We start from the raw sequence: 22,106 nt of genomic DNA, 5'->3' as shown, positions 1-22,106 counted from the left end.
CTTACTGGGTCACAGTCCACTGTGTCCTCACATAGTGGAAGGGGCAAGTTATCTCTCTGGGGTCTCTTTTATAAGGGCACCAATCCCATTCATGAAGGTTCTGCTCTGATGACCTCTCAGAGGCCCCACCTCCTAATACCATCACACTGGCAGTTAGGATTTCAACATATGATTTGGGGGCAGGGGGACACAACCATTCAGTCTACAGCACAACCCAATTTAAAAAGGGGCAAAGGACTTGAACAAACATTTCTCCAAAAAAGATATACAAATGACCACCAAGCATATGAAAAGATATTTAACATCGTTTGCCATCAGGGAAATGCAAAGCAAAACCACAATGAGATACCACTTCACAACCACTAGGATGGCTATAGTAAAAAAAAAAAAGGAAAATAACAAGTGTTGACAAGGACGTGGAGAAATTGGAATTCTCATACACTGCTGGTGGTAACGTAACATGGTATAGCCGCTGTGGAAAACAGTTTGTCAGCTCTTCAATAAGTTAAACATAGAATTACCAGATGACTTAGCAGTCCACTCCTGGGTAACTACCCAGAAGATTTGAAAACGCACCTCTGCACAAAGATTTGCATGGAAATGTTCGTAGCAGCGTTATTCATAATAAAGACAAAGTGAGTACAATCCAGAGGTCCGACAGCTGATGAATGGATAGACCAAAAATGGCATATCCATGCAATGGGATATTATGCAGCAGTAAAAATGAATGGAATACAAGCTACCACAAGGATGACCCTCACACACATTATGCTAAGTAAAAGAAATAGACACAAAGACCACATGTTGTATGATTCAGTTTATATGAAATGCCCAGAAAAAGAAAAAGGAAAAGCAGTAGAGACAGAAAGGAGGTTAGCAGGGCAAGGAGTGGGAATGAAATTCACGGCAAACAGGTATGAGGGATATTTTTGGAAATGTTCCCAAACAAGATTGTGGTGATCTCGTAAGTCAGTCTTGAGTCAGTCAGTCAACCTACTCGAAATCATTGAATTGTACGCTCACAATGGCTGAATTTTATGCTATGTAAATTATACCTCAATAAAACTGTTACAATAAAAATAAAAAAGAGGAAATGAGTTGAAGGAGGAGTTGTCTTAATTATTTTTTTTCCCAGTAGGCCCCTTGGCTAAAATGCAAATTTAACCACTTCCCATTGACCAGCTCTGAGTACTGAGGGGTGTTGGGAGGGTGCAGAGAGATCCTATTACACCCTCCTCATGGGACCTTGGGAGCCACACTCATGAGACGTGCACAGACCCAAAGGGCCCCCACAAGGACCCTTCCCTCAACACAGATCTATTCTGAGGGGACTCGCGTTCACCCCAATGGACGTGGCAGCTGTTAACTTCCACCTCCAAAAGCATCTCCTTTCTGCACAGGGGGGCAGGTGGCCCCTGATACGTCCCACCCACCCCCTAAGTCCTGGCCCCAGCACGCTTTTGAAAATGTAAACTGGATTAAGCCACTCCTCTGATGGAGACCTCAGATGACTTCCAGTTTCCCTCGGAACCAAATCTGCCCTCCTCACTGGGTCCGGCGAGGTCCCATGTGCTGTGCACGTTGTGTGCCCTCCCGCCTCCTAGCGTTCCCTCGCTTAGTCGCTCTGTTCCGACACACGTTCCTGGAGCCAGTCACACTCCTTCCCACCTCAAGGCCTTCACCTGCGTTTGCCTAAAATGTTTCCCCTGTGGCTGGGTCCTTCTCATCATCCGGTGTGCCCCTAAATGTCACCACCTTGACCTCTCCTCAGTTTTCGATGACACTTAGTACAATTTGCATCGAGTTTGTCCGTCACATCTTTTTGTCTGTCTCTCCCCGCTAGAATACAGGCTCTATGCGGTCTGCCACTGTGTACGTTTCTGTGGGTAACCCCAGTGCATAGCTGGGGGCCTGCTCAGTATTGGCGGGTAGAGGCAGGAAGGAGAGAATGGATGGGTGGGTGGGTGGGTGGAGAGAGAAGGGGAAGGAGGGAGGAAGGCAGGCAGACGGGAGGGAGGGAGGAGGGGTTGAATGTCCTTGTGTTAACATACATCCAGAAGCAGTGAAGTGAGTAATGGAGAACATAAGCTTAGGAGCCCAAATGATGAGTTCAAATCCCAGTCTGCGACTCACCAGCTGTGTGACCTTGGACAAGTCATGCAACCTCTCTGAGCCTCAGTTTCCTTACCTGTAAAACAGAGATGATGATGATGATGATAATTGTAACTATCTCCTCGGGTTATTCTGAGGTTTAAGTAAAGTGATGCACCTTCAAAGTCTTTAAAACCCTGGCAGAGAGGAAGCGCTCAGCAAATATTAGCTCTTTTTTAGCCCTTTTTTCTCTTGATCTTTCAACCACCACAAATTTCTGATACACAATATCAGGAAATTCACCCTGAAGATCAAGAGAAAGAAGAAGAAACGCTGGCTTCCTGCCAAGATCTGTTCTCCAGAGAACACGAGGTATTTTGATGGTGGGGAAGAGAATCTCTCCACCAGCAAACATCCTTCAAATCAGCCGTAGGGGAATTTGAACCAAGTTCCTCAAAAACAGCCAGAAAAAGAAAAAAAAAATAGAAAAAAAATAAATAAGATGCTTTCTCTTTTTCTCTGGAGCGGTCATGTGGGTTAGCTGCAAATTGTTTCCCAAAAATGAGTCAGCTGGGGAGAGATGGCATGTTTGTCTGAGCCGACCAGTGTCATCAAAACAGCCCCATCTGCCCTGATAACATTTCATCCTGGTTTGGGCCTGTTTCCACAGCCTGGTGCAGGCTTAGGAATCAGGTTCAAATCCCAGCCATGACACTTCTTCCCCCCACGGAGCCTCGGTTTCTCCATCTGTAAACTGGAAATAGTTTTGTCTGCCTCCCAAAATTTGTGGGATAAAATGAGATCCTGTGGCTGCCTAAAATTTGCAGGATAGTCAGTAATAGTAACAGCAGCAACAATTTTCTTGCTCTTCTTTTGAGGCTGCGGGGGGTGATTTTGCTGAATTTTATCCTCTGGCTTCTTAAGCATATGCTAGAGACATTTGACCCTCTCCTGGGCCCCTGACTTGTCTGCAAGATGAAAACTCTCTGGAGGATTTCTTTGCTCTATTTTCTTCCTGAGCTCCCATGTGTTCATGGCTGCCCTCTCCCTCGTGGCCGGTTGTCCCCATTTGAGAGATGGGCAAAGCGAGGCATTCGGAGAGGGGATGGGACATACCCGAGGGACTCTCTTTTCACGGGCATGGAGACGAGGTCTTGCTCCCTGCAGCACGGCAGCAGGAAGCTGGATCCAAAGGAAAGGGGGGCAGAGGAGGCTGGGAGGGGGTCCCAAGCTGAGACCCCGCCTGGGCCAGGCAGGCAGCGTGAATGAGTGAAGCAGGCTAGTTTGCTATGGTGGGCTCACTGCCACTGCCTCTCTGGGGACCTGGGGCAAGGCTCTGGCCCTGGGCCCTCAGGCTTCTCTGGGAGCTGAGAGTTGGACTTGGCCACTGTGGGCCTCCCGGGTCCAGTGATGCCACCTCTGCACCCCTCTGAGCCTCGGTTCCCATGTCTGTGAGAAGCAGCGGCTTAGGGCCACCCTGCCTGCCTCATGGGTCATAACCGTGAGGCCTGTGGGGATGATGTCACCCATCTGCAAGAAGCAGATGTCACCCTGGTAGCCTCAAATGTCTTCCCAGCAGGTGACCTTTGGCAGCGGTGGGCCTGCCAGGGGCCGGGCCCCCTCCCACCTCTTTCTCACTGGCTCCGGGGAGGAGCCAGCTGCTCTGTGGGCGGGGCTGCCTGGAGCCCTCACCACATCCTCCTCTTCCTGCCCACCCTGCACACGCGGCTGGGGCAGGGATGGCAGCCGCCACCTCTCACAGACCCGCCGGCGTCTCTCTGCCCAGTGACCGACAGGCTCGGGGTCTGACTGTCTGCCTGCTTCTCCCTGACTGTGACTGACAGCCACGCGGCTGTCTGCCTGCCTGCCTGTCTGTCTGTCTGTCTGGGTGTCTGCCTGGCTGGCCACCTACCTGTCGTCTGTCTGTCTGCTTGACTGGCCCCCGTCTGCCGTCTGTCCATTGCTGGTGCAGCTGATTGGGCCCGCCCCACAGGCTCTGTCTTCTGTCCGTGTGTGACCTCTCTGGGAGGTGACTGACCGTTGTCTGCGTCCCACTGGCTCCCTCTGTGAAGCCCGCCAGCCCGGAGCCCAACTGCCGACTGTCCAGGTGACAGGTGGTATGCTTGTCTGGTTGGTGACTCAGGGCAGGTGGTAGATTCCCACCCAGACCTCTCCTGTTGTCAGACCCCGTCTCCCACCCCACGCTGAGCCCAGCTGCACCCCTGGGAGCCCACTCGTTTGCCCCGAGCACAAGGAATGGATTTCTGAGGGAGCAGCTGGAACAGCAGGTAACTCGACTCCAGGCACGGTTCTCTGCAGGGGCCAGGGCGCCTTCTCCACTCAGGAGGGCTCATTCCGTGCCCGAGGTGGGGGGACGCAGAGGGGTCCTGCGCCCTCCTCGCAGGGGAGGAAGTGAGACCAGCAGAGTCGGAGCTGGATTCTCTGCTTTTCTGTGGGTCTGCAGAAGGCCTGGGGGCATGGAGGCAGGGGCATGACTGAGCTGCCCCCATGAGCTGTCGGTGGAAACCAGCTTCCAAGAGTCGGCGAGCTGGGAGGGAAAGCTGGTTCCAGACCGAACAAGACACGACAGTCCCCGGGGTTCTGGGCAGCCGAGCAGGTAGGGACGGGCATGGGTGAGACCGTGTGATGCTTCTAGGGGTCCCATTTGCGGGGGAGGGCATCAACTTTGTGCCAGGTTCTGTGTTTTTTCTCCTTTATTTCATCCAATCCTTCAAAACAGGGGCTGGTGTGCCCACTTCACAGATAAGGAACTCACGCTCAGAGAGGTAGAGAGATTTTCCCAGGGTGACTCAGCCAGTACGTGGCAGGGCGGGCGGGTGACTCAGGGGCTGGTCCTGCCCTCCACACACCATCTCCTCATCTTGCTCGTGAAAGCACAGGGGACGGGCCCATGGCGAGAGGCAAGCCGGTTCTGTGTGTCGGTGGAGGAGAGGGAGCGCATGAGATGGGGGGAGGCTGAGCCTTGAAGGATGGGTTGAATTTTGATGTGTGAAAAAGAGGGGACAGGAAGGAACAGGCAGACACATTCCTGGCCGAGGAGCCAGGTGAGTGAACGCCTGGAGGGGGAACTTGTGGAAGGAACAGGCAAGCTGCTGTTCAGCGGGAGCAGAGGACCCAGGCAGGCGGGCGTTACAAGTCAGGGGCTGCTCCTGGGCAGACATCTGCATTCCCCTGAGGGGAAGCTCGGGGGTTTTAGAAGCACATGGCGGAGTGGGGAAAACCTGATGAGTTCAAAACCCAGCCACGAAACCTCTTAGCTGGGCGAGCTTGAGCAAGTCTCTGTGCTTCTTCTCGCCTCGTGGAGCCTTGGTTTTCTCATCTGTAAAATGGGGAAGAAGACAGCTCATCCTCGTGGGGCTGGCTGTGAGGGTTGGAGGGCATGAAAATGTGAAAACTGCTGGCCGGAGGCCTGCCCAGGAAGGGAGTTGGTGTCATGAGGAAGCTTGAGCCCGTGGAGGAGCAGGGCCAGTCTCCAAGAGCGGCAGAAGGTCCAGGGACATGCTCGGGCACCTGCAGCCCTGCCCCCTCAGTCCCCTGGGCTCTGGTCCTCCTGGCACCAGCCTTCAGCATGCTGCAGGCACTTGAGGGTCTCCATGATCCCCCAACACCAGATGAGGCTGGTGGCCCCATTCAGCCCATTGCACAGACGAGGAGACTGAGGCTTAGGGGGGAGGACCTCGCCCCAGACCAACTGTGACTGTAAAATGCCGAGCTGAGGTTGGACCCCCAGTCTGTTTGGTGGCAAGGCCACAGCCTGCTGGACAGGATAACGTAAAAGCCAGACTTCTAGTTGTGGGGCACCTTCTGAGAGGGGACGTTGGATCACCCAGAGGGGCGGCCCTCATCACCTGTTCCCTGTGGTGGGTACAGCAGAAGCCCTGGTCCCGCCCACCTGGCACCTGCCAGGGTGTCTGGATCCTTACAGCCCCGCAGCGGAGGAGACTTAGAGCCCCTATGTCAGGAGGTGGGCAAGATCCGGGGCCAGGAGAGGTGGGGCGAACAAGACATGGCTGAGCCCTGGGCTCTGTGGGCTCCCGCCTGCCCAGCAAGGAAGAGAAGGGGGCCGGAGCCCCTAAGGGGCTTGTGGGCAGTGGGTGGGGGCGTCTTGGGGGAGGAGGCCAGTTCAAGAGAAGATGGGAAGGGGAGAGCAGGCCACCAGCAGCTTGGGGAGGCACCAACTTCTCTGCAGCATCAGGACCGCCCCGGTGCCAGATAAATAGATGAATGACAGGCAGGAAGGGCCTCCCTTTCTTCCATTGCCAGGGAGGGGAGCCAGTGCCTCCAGAATCCCAGCAGGCGGGAACTCAGCAGGCAGGAATGATGGCTCGTCCCTTCTCCACACAGCTGGGTGGTCTCCGTGGTCAGCTGGGGGACGCGGGCCCTGGCTTACCAACACACTACCCGCTGTAATTAGGGGCTTTGGAATCAACCAGACCTGGGTTCAAGTCCCAGCTCCACCAGTTAGTACCTGAGTGATCTCGAGGGAGCCACTTAACCTCTCTGAACTTCAGTTTCCTCATCTGTCATGTGGAAATAAGGATGCCCGTCTCGGGTGTGTTGTGACGTTTTATCCAACCTGTATTTATTGCATCAAGCACTGTCCTAGGTCCTGCGGATTCCGTGGGGCACAGACAGGCAGAGCCCGAGCGACGACGAGGGGAAAAGACCTTAGTGGTGGCTCGCAAGAAATAGAAGCTGTTGTGTTTTACTTTAAATATTGCTGGTAATAATCTTCTTGTTATTAGTTAGAACACCGGCACGGCTTCTGGCGTGGACCAAGCCCTCAATAAATGATAGCTCTCACGAGAATTCTACTCCCCCTTTCACAGAGGGGGAAACCGAGGCTCAGAGAGGGGTAGGGGTTTTCTAGGGTCACCCAGGGAGTCATTTACAAGCAGAGGGAAGGACCCTGTGAAGAGAGGGCACAAACACTTCCTCAAGGAGGAAGGTCTTCCCCCCACCATAGCCCCTTCCCCACGTGCTTGCCCTCAGTGCCCCCAAACCTGAGGGGTGGGGGAGGGGGAGCTGGGTGGAGCCCCACCCGCACCCCACAGCTCACAGGTGCCGCCGCCCCCACTCTTCACCCTGGCGCCTGGCCAAAGGGACTTTTTACGACAGCTCAAATGAGAGCTCTGAGTAAACTTGGAACTTCTGAAACGACCTGAGAATATTCCCCAGGGTGTGGGCAGGGGCCCCATGGAGGGCCCCCGAATGGTCAGGGCACCTGCAGCAGGGACCCAGCCAGCTGGAACTACAGCCCCTGGGGAGAATCTGGCCACCCAAATTGTCCCCGGGGAGGTGGGGCAAGTGTACCAGCCTGGCTCCCTGCTCAGGTCCTGGCCCCTCCTTGCCGTGTGACCACAGGCAAGGCTCTGGGCTTCTCTGGGCCTCTGTCTCCTCATCCGCCAAGAGGGCTTGATGAGGTAGACTGGGATGGGACCTGCAAACTTTCTCCAGTACGAATCAGTAACACTCAGTCTACTTTCAGAGCCAGAGCAGGCTGGTGGGGGCCTGCCGGGCAAAGAGGGGACGAAGGGCAGGTTGTCAGCTCTGCCCCACCCCCCACCTCTTGGCCTCGAGCAGCGGTAGTTTAAAGCATCCTTTCTTTCTCTACCTTACAAACCAGCCAGCCCTGGTCTGGGGGAAATGGAGCTAAAGCGAGGTGTGACTGCAGAAGCTGAGAGAGGCTGCACTGTCTGGGCGAGGTTGACCAGCGTGGTGGAGGTTGCAGGGCAGATAGAGATTGCACAGGAAGGGAGCGGATGCTGGGAGCGGGACGTGCTTCTCAGCTAGGAGAGGTTGCACAGGTTGGGAGAAGTTCTAGTAAGGAAAGGTTGTTCAGGCTAGGACAGGCTGCATGGACAGGTCCATGGCTCTGCTGAGAGGGAGAGACTGAGAGGTTCCATGGGCTCAGAGGTTGCACAGGCTGGGAAGGGTCAGGCCCTTCCCCTCATGTTCAGCTCCCACTGACTAAGCTATAACCCCAGGATCGTGACACACCTGTCCTCAGACACCCGCAACCCCGCCTCACCACTGGCAACTAACACCACCCACATACCTGCAGTGTGCCTAGCACCTGCCTCACGCTCCCTCAGCCAGGGAGGCCACTGCGCCCATTCCACAGATGAGGAAAACTGAGGCTCAGAGAAAGGAAGAGAAGTGCCCAAGGTCCCACCACGAGTTAGTGGCAGAGCCTCCTTTCTGATCCAGGGCCACTGGGCTGGTTCTTCCCCAGCCTGAAAGCTCCGCTTAGGTAAGAACTCGCTGCGTGACCCCGGGCAACCCACCGTCCCTCTCTGAAAGTTCCTTGTTACTAATCTGATGACGGCAGTCACGATCACTCAGACCCTGGGAGCTGAGGGTGCTGCCCAGGGCGGGGGGAAGTTCCTGGGGACAGTGACGGTGCTGGTAGGGAAACCAAGACCTCTCAGGGGCTGCCTCAGGACCCACTCCTGTATGACTGGACACAGCAATTCTGAGCCCCGTTCATTCATTCCCCGTTCTTCCTCAGCTACTTGTTGAGCACCTACTGTGTACCATGGCCTGTTCTATGCACTAGGGGTACTGTGGTGAACAAAACAGGTAAATTTCCCAGCGCCTGGGAGCTTATGCTCCAAGACAGAGACAGGTCACAAACACAAAAACAGGCACATTTACTATAGTAATCCTAATATTACAACTGCTAAGAAGGAGACAAACAAGGGGCTGTGTGGTGCGGGCAACTGCAGAAAGACCCATTTCAGATGGAGTAGATTGCTTCTTTGAGGAGGCAATATTGAAGCTGCAACCCGAGGACAAGGAAGCAAAGAAGCAAGAGAAAAAGTGTTCTAGGCAGAGAGAATGGCATGTGCAAAGGCCCTGCTGTGGGGGGGGGGAGTTGGAGCATTGCAGCTTTTATCCTGATCAAGTACAAAAAGATCCTCAATGCACTGAATTTAAGAAAGAGGAGTCAAAAAGAGTAAGATTTCAGTTTGGAGTGTAGGGTCTACACAGGTTTTACCATTGAGAGTAAGCTTCAAAATCTGTTATGATAGAAAGCGTTCTCTTTCATTTAGTCACTCATGTAACCAATGTTTTGAGTACCTACTGTGTGTCAGGCACTGGTTAGCCACTGGCGATTCAGCAGTAATCAGAAACACACGGCCCCTGCCTAGATATTGCTCAGAATGTTGCTAAAACACCATGAGCAGGGTGCTCTGTGGAGGGATGGACCCCAGAGGAAAGAGTGACTCATGCCCCTTGAAGAGGTCAAAGATTTACAAAGGAGATGACATTTGAGCTGGATTTTGAAGACTGAGTAGGAGGCTGACAGCCAAGGAGGTAGAGAGTTCCGGTGGCTGAAACAGCACGTGTGAAGGTGTAGAAGCCTGAGGAATGGGGATGTGGGTGAAGCCGTTGGGAACCTGGTGTTCCTGGAGTCCAGGATGAATGCCAGGGCAGATCCTGAAAGTTCTTGAATGCTGGGCTGAGGAATTTAGGGTCTTCTCTGAAGGGTAATGGGAGCCGCGGAGAGATATAGATGGAGTGACGACTGGGTTGGAGGGGCCACAGCTGGAGGCGGGGAGACCTGGGAGGGGGCAGTAGGAGGACAGGTGGGCAGGAGTCCTTGAAGACCAGGGATAAACCAGGAGCCGTTTCTTCTGTGTTCCCTCTCGGGAAGTCCCTCAGTCTCGACACTTCTCCTTCTGGCGACTTGTTGGCTCTTGTTTCTGGCATCTCTGGGGAGTCCCTCTGCACCCTCCTCAGTTCTTCTTGGTCCCCGTGGGAAACGGGCCATTTTACTTTCACTACGACCTCGCCTTTCACTTTCAACCCCTCCCCACCTGTCACACTGGAGACGATGACCAACTTGAGGAACTAAGAGGATCCCATTCCTGAATTATCGGTGAGAGAAAAAGCGTGCAGGGAAACCAAAACTTGGGTTCTTTCCAGTTTGGGGAGGTTGTAGACGATGCTGCTCTGAACTCTCCAGCACATGTCTGCTTGTCCACATGTGTACATTTCTCCTCGGTGCAGGACCTAGAAGGGGAATTGTTGGGTCTCCTGTTAAGCAGAAGCTTTCCAAAGTGGTTGCACCGATTTACACTCCTACCAGAGAACTGAGCAGAGATTGAGAGTTTCAGTTACTCCATATCCTTTCCAGCACTTGGAACTGTCTTTTTCATTTTGGCCATTCTGGGTTCATGAGACTACACAACCGCTGTGTAGGGTATCAGGGTGTAAATTTGCATTTCCTTGGTGAGTAATGATTTTGAGCACCTTTTGCTATCTTATTGGCCATTTGGATGTCTTCTTCTGTGAAGTGTCTGTTTAAGCTTTTTGTCCATCTTTTAAAAATTGATTTCCATGTTATTTATTTATTATTGTTTTGTAGGCGTTCTTTATATGTTCTGGATACAGATATATATAAATAATATAATATATATAATTTATAAAAAGTTTATAAATTATATATAATTATATAAAAGAAACTGTTATATATAAATAGATATAGATATAGATAGATATAGATATAATCTCCCATTTCAGTTTCTTTTCCGTTCTCTTAATGGAATATTTTGATGGACAAAACTTCTTAATTTTAATGAGGTCCAATTCATAAGCCTTTTGCTTTATGGCTAGAGCTTTCTATGGGCTGTTTAAAAGGTGTTGTCTGCCCTCAGATCATGAAAATATGATCCCATGTTTTCTTCTAGATGATTTATTGTTTTGTTCTCACATTTAGGTCTATGATCTATCTGGAATTCATTTTTATGAATGATGTGAAGTAGAGGGTCAAGGTTTATTTTTTTCCATACGAATATCCAATTAATCTACCACCATTTTTTTTAAGCATAGTTTCCTCACGGCTTTGCTGTGGTGCCTTTGTTGAAAATCAAGTGGCTATATATGTGAGTCTGTTTCTGGATTCTCTATTCTTTTCCATTGGCCAGTTTGTTTTTCCTTTCAACAATGCCATATTATTCTTCAAGGTTGCCTAAACTATTCTCAGCCCTTTGCATTTCTATATAACTTTTAGAACCAGCTTGTCATTTTCGACCATTTGAACCTTGGCATTGCTTCAAAACTTTAGCTCAATTTGGGGAGAACTGACATCTTTAAAATATTAAGTTTCCCAATCCATGAACATAGTATGTCCCTCCATTTATTTATAGTTTCTTTCATTTATCTTACTACTGTCTTGTCGTTTTCTGTGTAGAGGTCTTGTGCATCTTTCAGGAGAGTTATTCTTGGGTTTTTGATTTTTTATGCTAACATAAATTGTATAATTTTTTAAATGTCATGTTTGTTCTTAGTGTACAGAAACATGATGGATTTTTTCTCACACTTTATTAACTTTGTTAACACACTTTTTCAAGTTGGAGTTCTAGATGTAGGAAGAAACAGCTTCCAAACCCAGCCCACTTCAACTGGCCACCAGTTGGAGACTTCCTATCTTTGTTTTTGTAACATTTGAAGACCTCTTCCTCTGCTAATCCCATCAGAAAGGGTATTGTGGTGTAAAGAGAGCATCCCAGCCTTGGACTTCATAAACCAGTAGATATGTTTTACCTTCTTAACAATTTTTAAGTGTACAGCACAGAACAGAACAGTATTGTTAACTATGTGCACATTGGTGTACAACACGTCTCTAAACTTTTTCATTTTACGTGTTCTATACACATTGAACAACAACTCCCCGTTATCCCTTCCCTCCAGCCCCTGGCAACCATCATTCTACTTTTTTTCTGCTTCTATGAGCTTGATACTTTAGATATGTCATATAAGTAGAATTATGGAGCATTTGTCTTTCAGTGATTGGCTTCTTTCACTTAGCATAATGTTGGAGCATATGACAGGATTTCCTTTTTTTAAGGCTAAATGATATTTCATTGTATGTCTATATGACATTTTCTTTATCCATTCATCAGTCAATGAATTTAGGTTGCTTCCACGTCTTGACAACTGTAAATAATGCTGCAATAAACATGGATGTGCAAACATCTTTTCGAGATCCTATTTTCAATTCTTTTGCATATATACCCAGAAGTGAGACACTGGATTACATGGGAGTTCTATTTTTAATTTTTTGAGGAACTTCTATACTGTTTTTCATAGCATCTGCACCATTTTACATTCCCACCAACTATGCAAGAGATCCAATTTTTCCGCATCCTTGCCAATATAGTAGCCATCCTAACAGGTGTGAAATGATAACTCATTGTGGTTTTGATATGCATTTCCCTGATGATTAGTGATGTTGAGCATCTTTTCATATACCTGTTGGCCATTTGTTTGTCTTCTTTGGAGAAATATCTATTCAAGTCCTTTGCCCATTTTTCAATCATGCTATTTGTTTTGTTTTGTACTGAGTTGTAAAAGTTCTTTATATCTTCTGAATACATCCAATATATGCTTTGCAAATATTTTCTATCATTCCATAGGTTACCTTTTCACTCTGTTGGTTGTTTCCTCTGCTGCACAGAAGTTAATTAATTAATTTAATTAAGTTTGATGTAGTTCTATTTGTCTATGTTTGCTTTTTCTTGTGCTTTAAGTGTCATAGCCAAGAAATAATCTCCAAGGCCAATGTCGTGAAGTTTTCCCCTATGTTTTCTTCTAGTTTTATAGTTTTGGAGCTTACCTTTAGGTCTTTAATTAATTTTGAATCAATTTTTGTGTGTGATGTAAGATAAGAGTCCACCTCGACTTTTCTGCATGTGGACATCCAGTTTTCTCAATACCATTTGTTGAAGAGACTATCCTTTCCCCTTTGCATAGTCTTGGCACCCTTGTCAATGGAACAGTTTATTTCTGGGGTCTCTATTCTATTCCATTGGTCTCAATGCCTGTTTTTATGCCAATACCTACTTTGTCTGTCTTTATGCCAATACCTATAGGTCCGTCTTTATGCCAATACCTACTTTGATTACTGTAGCTTGGTAATATGTTTGAAATCAGTAAGTGTGAGGCCTCCAGCTTTGTTCTTTCTCAAGATTGTTTTGGTTATTTGTGATCCTTTGAGATTCCATATGAATTTTAGGATGGTTTTTTTCCTATTTCTGCAAAAAATGCCATTGGGATTTTGACAAAGATTGCATTGAATCTGTAGATTGCTTTGGACATTTTAACAATATTAAGTCTGCCAATCCATGAACATGAAATTTCTTTCCATTTATTTGTGTCTTTAATTTCTTTCAGCAATGTTTTATAGGTTTCAGTGTACAAGTTTTTTGCCTTCTTGGTTAAATTTATTCCTAGGTATCCTAATCTTTCTAATGCTATTGTAAATGGTATTGTTTTCTTAATTTCCTTTTTGCGTTGCTCGTTGTTAGTATATAGATATGCAACTGATTTTTGAGTGTTAATTTTATATCCTGCTGCTTTGCTGAATTTGTTTATTAGTCTAACAGTTTTTTTGTGTGTGTAGAATCTTTAGAGTTTTCTATATATAAGATCATGTCATCTGTGTACAGAGATAATACTACTTCTTCCTTTCCAATTTGACTGCCTTTTATTTCTTTCTCTTGCTTAATTTCTCTGGCTAGGACTTCCGGTATTGTGTTAAATAAAAGTGGTGAGAGTGGGCATTCTCGCTATGCTCCTGATCTTAGAGGAAAAGATTTCAGTTTCTTGTCATTTAGCTGTGGGCTTTCATATATGTCTTTTATTATGTTGAGGTAATTTCCTTCTATTCCTAGTTTGCTGAATGTCTTTATCGTGAAAAGGTGTTGAATTTTGTCAAATGCTTTTTCTGTGTCAATTGAAATGATATGTGATTTTTGTTCTTTGTTCTGTTATTGTGTTGTATTTTTTGTATGTTGAAACATCCTTGCTTCCCAAGGTTAAATCCCACTAAGTCATGGTGTATAATCCTTTTTAATGTGCTGTTGAATTCAGTTTGCTAGTATTTTGTTGAGTATTTTTGTGCCCATTTTCATCAGAGATATTGGTCTGGAGTTTTCTGTGTCTGGCTTTGGTATTAGGGTAATACTGGCCTCATAAAATGAGTTTGGAAATGTTTTCTTCTCTTCAATTTTTAGGAGAGTTTGAGAAGAACTGGCACTAATTCTTCTTTAAATGTTTGGTAGAATTCTCCAGTGATGTCAATTGGCCCCGAGCTTTTCTTTGTTGGGAGATATTTTATTACTGATTCAATCTGCTTACTAGTTATAGGCCTATTCAGATTTTCTATTTCTTCATAATTCAGCCTTGGTAGGTTATATGTTTTTAGGAATTTATACATTTCCTCTACATTATCAAGTTTGTTGGTGTATAATTATTCACAATAGTCTCTTAAAATCCTTTATATTTCTGTGGCATCAGTCGTAATGTCTCCTCTTTCTTTTCTGATTTTAGTTATTTGAGTCTTCTCTCTTTTTTCTTAGTATAGCTAAAGGTTTGTCAATTTTTTTGATTTTTAGAAATACAATAGATTTTTTATATTGATCTCATATTTGGTGTCCTTGTTTAATAATTATTATTCTAATAGTTTATCTGTCGAGTATCTGGACTTGTCTAAATAGTCAATCGTTATATCATTCCAATCCTTATAGTTTTCTAATCTTTTTAAATTTATTTATTTTTCTTGCCGTATTGCATTGACTAGGACCTCCAGTACAAGACATTCTTGTCTTTTTCCTGCCTTCAAGGAAAAAGTGTTCCAAATTTGGCCATTAGGGATAATATTAGCTGCATATATATTGTGTGTGCGTGCATGTGTGTGTGTGTGTGTGTATTTGTGCTCCTTATCATATTAAGGAAGATTCCTTCTATTCCTGGTTTTCTGAGAGTGTTTAAAAAATCATGAATGGGTGTTGCAATTTATTAAATGTGTTTTCTGAACCTATTAAATCACCATATAAATTTTCTTCATTCTGTTAATGTGATGAAATACGTTACTGATTTTCAAATGTCAAACTAACCTTGCATTTCTGAAATAAACCTTCTGTGATAATGATGTATATCTACTTTTGTATATAGCATTAGGTTTGATTTGTTAATATTTTGTTTAGAATTTTTGTGGGTCTATTTAGGAGAGAGATTGACCTAAAATTTTACTTTTTTTTAATGTCAAGTTTTGATATCAAGGTTATGTCTTTAATTCCAGTATTTAGTTCATTTACGTTTAATGAAAGTACTGATGTGTCTGGGATTAAGTCTGCCATCTTGCTATTTGTTTTCCTTTTGACCCATCTATTCTTTGTTTATTTTTTCTTCTTCTTTGTCCCATTTTTTAGAAGAATAAAGTTTTAAAAATTATTATTTTATATTTCCTGTCTATTAGTTTGTTATTACTCTTTCTCTTATAGTTATTTTAGTGCTTATCTTAGAGATTATAACATGCATACTTGATTACTTTGGAATCTACCTTACATTAGTACTTTTATCGCTTTCCAGACCATACAGTGATCTTTAACTTTATTCACCCCTTCTTACCTTTGGGGGATCGTGGTCATGTATTTTAATTCTTCATATAGTTTAAATTTCATAAGACATTGTTACTATTTTAAGCAATTAATATTCATTTATATTTATAATACTCTCTATTGCTCTTCACACCTTTCTACAGTACTTTGCTTCCCATCTGGGATTATTTTCCTTTTCCCGGAAAAACTCACTTTAGTATATCTTTTGATGCAGGTCTACCAGTGACAATTTCTCTCAGCTTTTTTTTTTTCTGGTCTGAAAAAATACCTTTATTTTGCCTTCACTTAAAAAAATTTGTAATTCAGATCTAATTCACATATCATAAAATTCACTCCTTTAAAGTGTATAGTTAAGTGGGTTTTAGCATATTCACAAAGTTGTGCAACCATCACCACTATCTAACTGCAGAACATTTTCATCACTCCAAAACAACCCCATGCCCAGTAACAGTCACTGCTTATTCCCCCCTCCCTCCAAAGTTCCAGCCCCTGGAACCACTAATCTACATTTTGTCTCTATGAATTTGCCTATTCTGGACATTTCATATAAACAGAATCATAGTCAAATTTCTTGGTCATGTAGTAACACTATGTTAACACTATATTAACTTTTTGAGAAATTGCAAAACTGTTTTCCATAGCAGCTGCACCACTTTACTTTCCTATCAGCAATGTATAAGAGTTCCAATTTTTCTACATCCTCACCCACACTTCTTATTTTCCTTTTTTTAAAATAGCCATCTAGTGGGTGTGCAGCGGTATCACATTGTGGTCTTTATTTGCATTTCCTTAGTGACTAATGATGATGAGCACCTTTTCATGTCTTTATTGGTCATTAGTATATCTTCTTTGGAGAAATGCTTATTCAAATCTTCTGCACATTTTAAAGTTAGGTTGTTTTTTAGATCTTGAGTTGTAAGGGTTCTTTACATATTTTGAATACTAGACCCCTAATACTATGATTTGCATATATTTTTTCCCATTTTGTATATTATCTTTTCACTTTCTCAGTAGTGTCTTTTTTTTTTTTTTTTTTTTATGGAAGACCACCCCTGAGCTAACATCTGATGCCGATCCTCCTCTTTTTTTCTTTTTGCTGAGGAAGACGGGCCCTGGGCTAACATCCGTGCCCATCTTCCTCTAGTTTATATGGGACGTCGCCACAGCATGGCTTAACAAGTGGTGCGTCGGTAAGCGCCTGGCATCCGAACCGGCCAACCCGCGCCGCCACAGTGGAGCACGCGCACTTAACCACTTCCGCCACCGGGCCGGCCCCCTGTCAATAGTGTCTTTTGAAAGACAAAAGTTTTAAAATTTGAATAGTCCAATATATCTATTTTTTCTTTGGTTACTTGTGCTTTTGGTGTCATATCTAAGAAACTATTGTCTAATATAAAGTCACGGAGATTTACACCTGTATTTTATTTTAAGAGTTTAATAGTTCTACCTATTACAGCTAGGTCTTTGGTCCATTTTAAATTAATTTTTGTATGTGGTGTTAGATAGGAGTCCAATTTTATTCTATTGCATGTGGATATCCAGTTGTTCCAGCACCATTTGTTTTAAAGACTATTCTTTTCTCCCATTGAATTATCTTGGCACCCTTGTCAAATATCAATTGAACATAAATGTATGAGCTTCTTCCTGGACTCTCAATTTGATTCCATTCATCTATATGTCTAAAACATATAAGCCAGTATCCCACTGTGTTAACTAGTGTAACTTTGTAGTAAGCTTTGAAATTGAGAAGTCTGTGTCCTCCAACCTCATTCTTCTTTTTCAAGATTTTTTTGTCTTCTCTCGTCCTTTATATCTCCATATGAATTTTAGGATCAGCTTGTCAATTTCTGCAAAAGAGCCAGCTGGGATTTTGATAGAGATTACTTTGAATCTATAGATCATTTTAGGAGTCATCTTAACAATATTAATTCTCCCCATTCATGAGCATGGTATATCTGTCTATTTATTTACATCCTCTATCTTTCTTTCAAACATGTTTTGTAGTATTCAGTGTACAAGTCTTGTATTGCTATTGTTGAATTCCTATTTTATTCTTTTTGATATCGTTGTAAATGAAATTACTTTCTTAATTTCATTTTCAGATTGTTCATTCTTGGCGTATAAAAATACAACTGATTTTGGGGGGCCAGCCCAGTGGCACAAGCGATTGAGTGCGCGCGCTCCACTGAGGCGGCCTGGGGTTTGCCAGTTTGGATCCTGGGCATGCACTGATGCACCACTTGGCAAGCCATGCTGTGGTGGCGTCCCATATAAAGTAGAGGAAGATGGGTATGGACGTTAGCCCAGGGCCAGTCTTCCTCAGCAAAAAAGAGGAGGATTGGCATTGGATGTTAGGTCAGAGCTGGTCTTCCTCACACACACAAAAAAAAAATACAACTTATTTTGTATATTCATCTTGTATCCTGCAATCTTGCTACACTCACTTATTAGTCCTAATAGTTTTTGTTTGTTTGTTTGTTTTGTTTTATTTTGTATCCTTAGGATGTTGTATATATGATATCATATCATCTGCAAACAGAAACACTCTACTTCTTCCTTTCAAATCTGGATGCCTTTTATTTCTTTTTCTTGACGAATTTTCTTGGCTAGAACCTAGTACAATGTTTAACAGAAGTCATGAGAGTGAACATCCTTGTCTTGTTTGTGATATTAGAGGAAAATCTTTCAGTTTTTCATCAAGTATGATGTTAAGTGTGGGATTTTAGTAGACCCTTTTATCATATTGAGTTTACCTTCTTTTTTTGAAGGATATTTTTGCTGGGTATAAAATTCTAAGTTAACTTTTAAGTATATCTTTGTCTTTATAGTTTTAAATAGTTTTTCTATGATGTGCCTAGATGTGGTTTTCTTTGTATTTGTCCTTTTTGAGGTTTGCAGAACTTCTTGAATCTGTGATTTACTGTCTTTTGCTAGTTTTGAAAAATTCTTAACCAGTATCTCTATTGTTGCTTCTGAGTTGTTCTCTCTCCTCTCTTTCTTAACTCCAAATACATGTATTTTGGACATTTTCACAAAGTCTCATCTGCTCTTTTCTGTATTTTTTAAACATTTCTCTCTCCGTGTGCTTCAATCTGGGTATTTCTTCTATAGACCAGCCTTCCAGTTCACCAATCCTCTCTTCTGATGTTTCTTTCTTTTTTTTTTTGTGAGGAAGATCAGCCCTGAGCTAACATCCATGCCAATCCTCCTCTTTTTGCTGAGGAAGACCAGCCCTGAGCTAACATCTATTGCCATTCCTCCTCCTTTTTTCCCCCAAAGCCCCAGTAGATAGTTGTATGTCATAGTTGCACATCCTCCTAGTTGCTGTGTGTGGAACGTGGCCTCAGCATGGCCGGAGAAGCGGTGCATCGGTGCGCCCCCGGGATCTGAACCTGGGCCATGAGTAGTGGAGCACGCACAGTTAACCACTAAGCCACAGGCCAGCCCCTCGTCTGATGTTTCTAATCTGTTGCTAAATCCATCGACTCAGGTCTTATAAATTTCAATTATTGTATTTTTCAGTTCTAGGATTTCCACTTTTAATAATTTTATTTATTTATTATTTTCCCCCAAAGCCCCAGTAGATAGTTGTATGTCATAGCTGCACATCCTTCCAGTTGCTGCATGTGGGACACGGCCCCAGCATGGCCAGAGAAGCGGTGCATCAGTGCGTGCCCGGGACCTGAACCCGGGCCACCAGCAGCGAGTGCGCGCACTCAATCGCTAAGTCACGGGGCCAGCCCCTAGGATTTCTACTTTTAAGTAGATTCCATATTTCTGGTGGAAGCCTTGAACACACTAATCATAGTTATTTTAAATTGTGTCTGATAATGTCATTTTCTGAATCACCTATGTGTCTGTTTCTATTGTCTTTTTTCCTCTTGGTTTTTGGTCAATTGGTACTGTTTCCTGGTTTGCCTTGTCAAGTTAATTGAATGCTGGACATGTGAATGAAAAATATAGAAGCTTTGGATGAAGCTAACTTTTTCCAGATAGATTTTAATTTTCTAGCATAAATGTCTAGCAGATATACAGCATATAGGCAGGTCGCCTCAATGCAGTCAAGGCTGAACTATTTCTGATTTTTCCTTCTTCCCAGGGCATAGCCTTTCCTGTATAACTGGGTATTTACCAGGACCCATCTTTCTTGCCAGGCCTTAAACTCCAATTCTTCCCTTAGCATTGTGAAACTGCCAACATCTCTTCTTAGCCTTTTTAGCCTATCACCTATGCTTTCTGCTAGGTTTCTTGGTATGCAACTCATTTGTAATGACCTGACAAATCATTTGAGGGGAAATTGCATGCAGAATTTCGATGCATTTTCCTTCTCTCTGGCACCTTGGCCTCTCAAGTACCATCTCACTTGATTGGTGTCTCATGCTTGCTAACAGTTTTTTCTTGCTTAGTTAGTAGTTGTTCTCGGTAGGAAGGTTAGTCTGACACCAGCTCCTCCATCATAGCCAGAAGTGAAAGTCCCCCTCCATATTTTATCTTACAAACTTAAGATTCACTTATGCTTAAAATGTTAGGAAATAGTCTGGACATACAAAAAGGTATAAAGAATAATATAATCAACATGTATGGTAACTTCACTCAGTTTTACCAAACTATTGAGACCCTGGAATACCCCCCACCATTACGTCGCCTCCTTTTCTACACTATTCAAAGCTTGATGTTGTTCATCATCCCCTTGAATTTCCCTATACTTTCAGGACACATGTATGTTCATCTAAACAATACATAGAGCTGTTGTACATGGTTTTAAGTGTGACATAGAGGGTGTTATTATGCATATGTTCTTCTCTCATTTTTTTTTCACTGTACATTTTGTTTGTAAGAGTCATTTGCTTTGTTGTGTGAAGCTATGATTCATTTTCACATTGAGTGATTACACCACAATTTGTCTTTCCATTCTCTCACTGGTGGGTATTTAGGTTGTTTCCAGTTTTTCAATATTAAAATCAATGCTGTTATAAACATTTCTGCGTATGCTTCTTGCTCACATGGAGTGTAGTAGTGTACACAGGAGTGAAATTGCTGGGTCTTAGGGCAGGCACTTGCTCAGGCTTCTTAGACCATGCCAGACTATTTTCCAGACCAGTCGTATTAACTTACATTTCCACTAGCTGTGAATGAGAGTTCCCATTACACCACGTCCTCAGCAGCATGTGATGCTGTCAGACTTTTAGTTTTTGCCAATCTGATAAAATTAAAATGGCATGTCATTGTGGTTTTTATTTGCATTTCTCCGTTGACTGTGAGGTGAAGCACTTTATAGTCTCCACGGCGCCTACTTCAATCTGATTTCCTACTCCTAAGCTTCTCCTCTTCCCCAGAACCTCCCGAAATTTTGCCGACTTTTGGTCTGAATTACCACAACCCCAGAAATCATTTCTCAGCACTGGAGCCTGGTGGGTAAACACCACTGCAGGGCTCCATCCATCCAACCCTGTGCTGGAATGCTCCACATGCAATGATGCCTTTAGTGCTCACACAAACCTGCAGCAGAGTCATGAACCCCTTCTTACAGATGAGAAAACAGAGAATCAGAGGGGTCAGGAACTTACCCAGGGACACACAGCTGGGGCCTGACAGACTCCAAGCCAGGCGCTCTTCACTCCTCTGTGCGAGACTGCAGAGGTAGGTGCTGCTGCAGGGGCTCCCATAGCAGGAAGGCCTTTGGGGCACTTCTAGCCTTGGCTCAGGAGGCACAGCTTGTGGTCTGGTGTGCGTCTGGGAAGTAAGTTTCAGTTGCCCTCAAGAGTCAGCCTGAGTGGGGAGACCCATAAACGGGTAGATTCAGGGCAGGGAGGACGGTGGGACAGGGAGGAGTCCCCACTTGGTGTGCGGGAGCACGGAAGACTTTGTTGTTCAAGGATGATGCTTCCTATAATTGAGTGGTTTGTTTTAGATGATAAATATCGTCATCTGTGGAGGTAAGATCCATTCTATGTAGACATTCAGCATCACGGAGCAAAGACTGGGTGGGCCCCCTAGTGAGAGAGCTAGACCCTTTTCAACCTTCTTTCAATCCTCTGATGGTGGAGGAATGAGACTGTTTGGTCCTAGGATGTCTTAAACGCCTCTCTGACACTCTTTGATCCTGCTTTTTAAACAAAGGCAGACCAGGTCCCCAAGTCCTAAGAGTCCCAGGCAGGGGATAATATCTCCCTAAAAGTCAGCTACTGTCTTCTGTTTTCCTTATATTTAGTTTTTACATTTCATTGTATTTAGTTTTATGGCAAGTTGACTGTTTTGCTTAAGAAACACTTATATAACCTCTACTAAACTCCAGACACTGTTCCAAATGCTTTACAAATACTGACTAATTTAATTCTCCAGGGGACCCTGTGAGGTAGACGCTGTTATTATTATCTCCCTTTTACAGAAGAGGACCCTGAGGCCCAGAAAGGTTAAGCGAACTTCCTGAGGTCACACAGCCTGTAAACAGTGGTGCTGGGATTTGAACCGAGGCAGGCTGGCCCCAAGTCTGTTATAACCACGGTGGTACACACTGCCTCTCCATTTCATACTAGCTGTCTGTTGATGGCAGTGATATTATATTTTCTTTTGAGACATGTTATT

General features: G+C 44.7%; 1 protein-coding gene across 1 annotated transcript in view; it reads left to right on the top strand.

The window, feature by feature from the left end:
* Window positions 1-3,819: 3,819 nt before the first annotated feature.
* Window positions 3,820-22,106, top strand: part of IL21R (interleukin 21 receptor) — a 35,336-nt gene continuing 17,049 nt past the window's right edge. Inside the window, exons 1-2 of the mRNA XM_058569801.1 lie at window positions 3,820-3,894; window positions 4,235-4,379. The gene's annotated coding sequence lies outside the window, so the exon portion shown is untranslated. The remainder of the gene's footprint in view (window positions 3,895-4,234; window positions 4,380-22,106) is intronic.

The sequence above is a fragment of the Diceros bicornis genome, chromosome 26 (assembly GCF_020826845.1).
Source record: "Diceros bicornis minor isolate mBicDic1 chromosome 26, mDicBic1.mat.cur, whole genome shotgun sequence".
NCBI classification, from domain to species: domain Eukaryota; kingdom Metazoa; phylum Chordata; class Mammalia; order Perissodactyla; family Rhinocerotidae; genus Diceros; species Diceros bicornis.
Note: the sequence above shows the minus strand (reverse complement) of the source record. Positions and strands in the feature narration are given on the sequence as shown.